Below are 6,652 nucleotides of genomic sequence, written 5' to 3'. Positions count from 1 at the left end.
CTAGCTAGTGGATCCACCTAGAATGATATGTTCATGTTTTGGTTTTACCTTAGAAAGTAGACCACCTTACTTTGTTGTAGGTAATCATGACACCAATTCCACATTGAGCTCATATGCTCAATGTCACTGAAGGAAATTGTTCCAGAAAATTAAAATCAAGTAATAAAGATGAACACTAACTACTGTGACTTAGGGGGTTTGACTTAGTGTAGGTAGGGGTATGTGAGTCTATCTATGCATTGCACTAGTTGAATTTTAGAGAAGTCCTAGGAGGTTTTTCTTATGTTATTAAGTATTATGATATGATGAAATGTACGATGTTGATTTTATATGATGTTACTCTTACATGATGTTGGTTACATTGATGAACATGGTATTGGTCTAAATTGATACATGCGGTGATGACTACCGATGATGATATGTTTTATGAAGCAAGGCATTTCTTATGATCTCCTATCATGTTTACGTGAATATATGGGGTTATGGGGCTCTACATAAGCATTAAACTTGTAGGCTGGGGAGGGGAATGTTGGTAAAGGTCTTGTATTTTGAGGATATGACTTATTAAACATGAAATGGTAATGTGATATTATGATGATATTGTTCTTGTTTATAAACATGACCTGTGTTGATATGAGCTTTGTCTTGTATATGCTCTCTTGTATGTTCATAATGGCTTCCGAAATTACTTAGCATGTTGTTAAAGAAATTGTCTCTTTCATGCATGTATTTGAATGGCTTTATGTGCATATACCCATACTTAGTACAAGTGGTATACTAACCAATGTTTCTATGTTTTCTATAATTATGTAGGTTCCGGCCATTGAGTTCCTAGGAGGCCGATTGAAGAAGACTTGGACTCTTTCTCCAAGTGTTGGTAGGTCCTCATGTTTGAAAATGTTACCTTTTCTATGCTCTGGCTTTGAAGTTGTATCGTCTTAAAGACATTGTTCATTCCTTTATCATTTGAATATTTATGGAAGCCTATAATTGCATATTGACTTTGTATTGTCTATGTCCAATATTTTTTCTCTTTTAGATGGTTCAATATGAGAGTGAGTATTATACTAATTCTTATGTATCGTATGTTGTCTAAATGAGAGGTCTATGTATTCTGCATATGCGAGGAGTCTAAGTGAACTCCCTATGTAGTATGCGAGAGGTCTATGTAAATCTCACTATATAGATATGTAAAAAAAATTAATTTTCCATACTTTCTAACCTATGAAATGTAATGACGAATGCTAAGAGGCTAGTCTTAATCCTCTCCGAGGACGCTGCCGCCGGTTCCGTATAGGGGGTGCTTCCCGGTCGTGACAAACATGGTATTGGAGCATGATTTTAAAGAAATCTTAGGATTTATGTCTCATTAAACCAAGTCTACATAGAGTCTTGTTCATGGGTGTGAAGGGTATCACACTTATGAATAAGAGGCTATGTGACGTGTAGGAATTCTCACTTACTGGTAATTATTAAAGTCATGTCGTGCACTCTTTCTTCTAATCCTTTTATTGTGGATATAGGATATCACTACAAGACGTGTAGCCTCAAGTAGAGTAGAAAAAGATTTTGCTAATGCGGGAGTTCCTCCCAAAGGCAAAGAAGTAAGGCAATCAAGTGCCTCTAAAAGACCAAGCTATGGGCATTTCTCCACCTATGACGGATGGAGAGATAAGGTCGACATTTGTTACTTTAGATCAAGCCATGACAAGCCAAGCTCAAGCCATGGCAGCTCAAGAGAATAAGGAGGTTGGGGCCCGTGTTCAACTAAATGCTAGTACCACAGTTTCCTGCTTGAAAGACTTAAATAGAATGAATCCTCCTACGTTCTTTGGGTAAAAAATGAATGAATATCCCCAAGACTTCATTGATTAGGTCTACAAGATTCTCTATTTTATGAATTGTCTTCAAATGAAGAGTCAAGATAGCTTCCTTTCAACTCAAGGATGTAGCTCAAACATGGTATAACTAATGGAGAGACAATACGGCCTTAAGAGAGGGTCCTATCATTTGGGAGGTGTTTAGAAGGGTTTTATTAATCTCTTCTTTCTTAGGGAGAAAAGGGAGGACAAAGTGAAGGAATTCATCATCCTTCGCCAATGAAGTATGAGTTTGCAAGAGTACTCCTTGATGTTCAGTAAATAGTCCGAGTATGCAACTTCCTTGGTGGCTAACCCAAGGGATGAGATTAGTTGCTTTGTCACGGGAGTGTTCGATGACTTTGTTGAGTAGTGTTATTTTGCAATGATCCATGACAATATTTATATCTCTCGATTGACTGTTAATAGACAACAAGTTGAGGAAACTAAATTCAATAGGAAGAAAAGGGAGTTCAAGAGGATTAAGTCTTGTGAGGGAGGAACATCTAATTGTAGGCTTGAGATTCAAGACAAGCTTAGTTTTAAAAGAGGGTTTCCAACCAAGTTCCTTCAAACCTTACCAAGGCTAAAAAGGACAGCGTGTCTAAGACTATGTATGAAAAGGCATGAAGCAGGAACTCACCTAGCAAGAAACCTACTTGTTCCATGTATGGTAAGAAGCATTGGGGTGAGTGTCTAGTTAGGACGGAGAATTTTTTTGGATGTGTCAAGAGTGGAGATAAGGTTAGGGATTTCCCTAGTGTGGGGAGTCAAGATAAGGGGAGTGGTCAAGCTCAATAAGGTGGTTGTAGTTCCGAAGCACCAAAGAGGAACCGAATTTATGCTCTCTACTCTAGGGGTGAACAAGAAGAGTCTCCCGATGTGGTCACTGGTATGTTACAAGTCTTCTCTATTTATGTTTATTCTTAACTTGATCTACGTGCAATATTATCATTTGTAAGTACTCTAGTAGCTAGAAAGTTTGATGTTCTACCTGATGTGTTGATTGAACCTTTTTTGGTTACTAACCTAGTGGGAAACTACGTTGTGGCTAGAAAAGTCTTTAGGAAATATCTTATATCTTTTCCCAATAGAGTTACATGGGTGGACTTTGCAAAAATTGATAAGGTTGATTTTGACATTATTTTGGGAATGAATTGGTTGCATGCTAGTTTTGCTTCCAGTGATTGTTCAACAAGGGTACTCAAGTTCAACTTTCCTAATAAACTCATCTAAGAGTAGATGGGGGTATCTCAATTCCTATAGGTCGTACAATTTCTTGTCTTAAAGCTTTTAAAATGATCTCTAACCATATCGTAAGATTCAAAGATCTTGAGTCCAACATTTATCCCATTGAGTCGGTCCCAGTCGTGAGGGAATTTCTAGATGTTTTTCCGGATGATTTGCCCGAGATTCCTCCCTAATGGGAAATTGATTTTTGTATTTACTTGTTACCGAATACGAATCCCATTTCAATCCCTCCATACTAGATGGCTCCGGCGCAGTTGAAAGAGTAAAAGCTTTAACTCGATGACTTATTTGATAAGGGGTTTATACAACGTATTATTTCACCATAGGGAGCTCTGGTGTTATTTGTTAAGAAGAAGGATGGGTCCCTTAGGATGTGCATTGACTATCTTTAATTAAATAAAATTACCATTATGAACAATTATCCTCTTCCTTGGATTGACGACTTGTTTGATCAACTCCAAGGGCCAGGCTACTTTTCTAAGATTGACTTGAGGTCGGGGTCTTACCAACTTAGGGAGAGAGTTAGGGATGTACCTAAAATGGATTTTTGAACTAGGTATGTGTTTTATTTAGGAAAAAATATTTTATGGTTTTTGAATTTTTTAGAGTCGCCACTTATTTTATTTTTTTAAAAAAAAAAAAGAAAAATCAATAAAACTTAGTTTTCAAAAGATTTAAACACAAAACAGATTGAAAACCTTAAGGGGGGTTCGGGATTATTAATTATATTTTGGGAAGCTATTTGTGGCACCTAAAATACTCACTAACTCACAATTATCCGACAACTAACTAATTTCACTAAAATGTTTTACTTAAATTGAGAAAAACAATTTATCTAAAGTTTGTTTGAAAACATGAAGTATTTGATTTATTATCTAAGTGAGATATTTAATATTTCAAATGTTAATTTTTAATATATTTAGACTTGATCGACTTGATTTAATTAAAATAAATGGCGCCTTTCAGGGAATTGAAATTTCCGACCCTAAAGCTAGCGACAAATAAGGAAAGGCATTTTTTAAGATTTAAAAAGAGAGATGACTTTGAAAATTTTTAAAGTCGGTAACAAGTAACAAAACATTGCAAATAGAAGAGGAATGAACACTTAGAATAAGACAAGTTAACACAAAGTCCAATATAAGTTCGACTTGACAAATATAGTTAGGAAACGAAGCAAACCGCTAGAGTCTTTCAAAACAAAGGTTAACACCTAATCAGAACTCGAAACTTAAACATACCAAGACATTGTCCTATATTAAACTCAAACTAATCCGAACTCTTCAATCATTTATTTTGAAAAACATGAATACTAACGCATTCGATTCAAACATTTTAAAATTAACATTATGAATTTGCGAGAAAAAAAAAAGCAAGTGACTATGGCTCTTGGAGGCGTAATAGATGCTCCTACTTTAATTTCATTTTTACAGAAAACACATCAGGTAGCACATTTTAATGGAGTCGAAAACACGAGCATACACGACTTCAATGACGCTAGAATATAGGTGGGCATAACAGAAGTCAAAACATAACAATGAAGAAATAAGAGGAAATAGATTTACCTTTGTCAGAGCAGCGAAATGAGACAACAACGAGTTAGAGGGGCGACTTCAAATATCTACTTTGAACTTCAAGATGCTCTTGTTGTTCTCAACAGAGTCTCAATGGACTACGAACAAAGGAGAATGCGTATATATTTTAAGATGTATACCCTGTGTAAACGTTTCTAGACAGTGATCCTTTCCTCTGCAAAACTTTCGCCTAAAACTTTGTTCCCTATTTTCTCTTCTTTTAATCTAAACTAGTTGTAAGATATTCATACAAGAAAATCCCCAGCCCCCCAAAAATAACATATGCTCATTACATAGAAGAAAAGATGTTATATAGTAGGGAAATTAGGGTTCGTAATATGAGGGGAAAAGGGGAAAATTAGAATCAAGGACCCTTCCAAATTCAAAACGCCCCAAAAACATTCATTAAAAAAAACAACTTTATCTGAGGCATTTGACCCTATTCTGGAAAGGGAAAGGGGGTAGATGGCTAGGATTCAATCCAAACGTCCTTGGAGAGACGTTGAGCAATCTCCCTTTTCCAAGGACGATTCTAGCACTGGTACAGCAATCGTTTTTGCTGCAAAAATTAGCAGGGATAGTACGCGAGCAGAAGGCACATCGCACTGCCTGTATGTGTTCTGAATCCCGCGTATTCATGTTGTTAAGCGCGTTCAAACAAGCTATCAACGCGCCAAAATGGTTCATGCAATGCCAGTGTTTACTTTTTCTAGAGTTCTATTTTCGTGTCTTCTTCACGCAGAGAAGAAGACGGATAAACGGGCGAGATTGTCTCGGGGAAAAGTTTGGGCTGAAATTTGGAATTTTTTAGATCCAGATGGGCTGAAAATAATAATAAAAAATAAAGTTTCTGGTCGGTTGAGAAGGATTGGGTCAGTGGGAATAAAACTGGGCTAGGGGAAAATTATTTGCTGAAAGGGATAAAATGTGGGAATATGATAAAAAGCCAAAGGTTTGGTCTTAGAATTGATATATTTAGCCAAATTAAGTCACTTGGAGAATTCCTCTAAAATAAATAAATAAGGAGAAATAATATAAGTTAATTAATAAGCTTTTCAATTTTAACGAAATAAAATAATCGACTTTAGTTATAAAATATCGAAACCAAACAAAACTAATCAGTAAAATATTTAAGCAACGTAAAATCCTTTGAGGCGATTTCTAGTGATCATAAAAATAGTATTATATACACAAATTATGTAAAACATATATATATTATCTAAAATATGAAAACCTACGAGATTAATTTGAAACAATTGAAAAAATAATTAAATATTTCATAAAATCTAATCAATCATTTAGAATTTAAATTCTCATTAATTAGTTCATCGAGGAGGTTAAAAATTGGGTGTCAACAACTATTCCTCATTTCACTTGGATTGATGCAAGAAATTCGAGGAAAATGAAATTGACCAAGCCAATTTTGAGTGACCACATGCTCGACTCTTGGAAAGGGATTTGGCACGGACTTTAGTAGTTGTGACCGAACCCTGAAAATGGGCTTCCTACATATCTCAGCCTATATGAGAATTTAGGCCGCTCGTAATGCGGTATACTCGGTTTGACGCACGATTTTAAAAGAATTCAGAGCCATCCATATACCAAATTATGAAAGGGACAAAACGCTTGGGGATAGAATTTAATATAGAATGTTGGAATACAACCGAGTTCTCAACATTGATCCCGCCTACATACCCTTTTACTTTGGGAATCAGGCTGCTTGTAGTTCAACTCGATCAATCGAAAAAGAAATCTATTATGTTAGATAACCTTTGGTGTGGACAAATGACAGTTTTAGTTGAGTATGAAAAGGAGTATAGTTACCTCTTAGCCATGAATGTGGAGCTCTTCACATCCATCGGTAAGAACTTGCATGGGTATAATTTCCAAGGCTTTTGGTGTATGTCACTTAGGTTGGAAACTTGCTTTTGGCAGATACAAAAATTTCTAAAGGAGAGACTGAAATCGAGA

Source organism: Solanum pennellii, chromosome 6 (assembly GCF_001406875.1).
Source record: "Solanum pennellii chromosome 6, SPENNV200".
Taxonomy (NCBI): Eukaryota; Viridiplantae; Streptophyta; class Magnoliopsida; order Solanales; family Solanaceae; genus Solanum; species Solanum pennellii.
The sequence above is the reverse complement of the archived record's forward strand: the minus strand, read 5'-3'. Positions refer to the sequence as shown.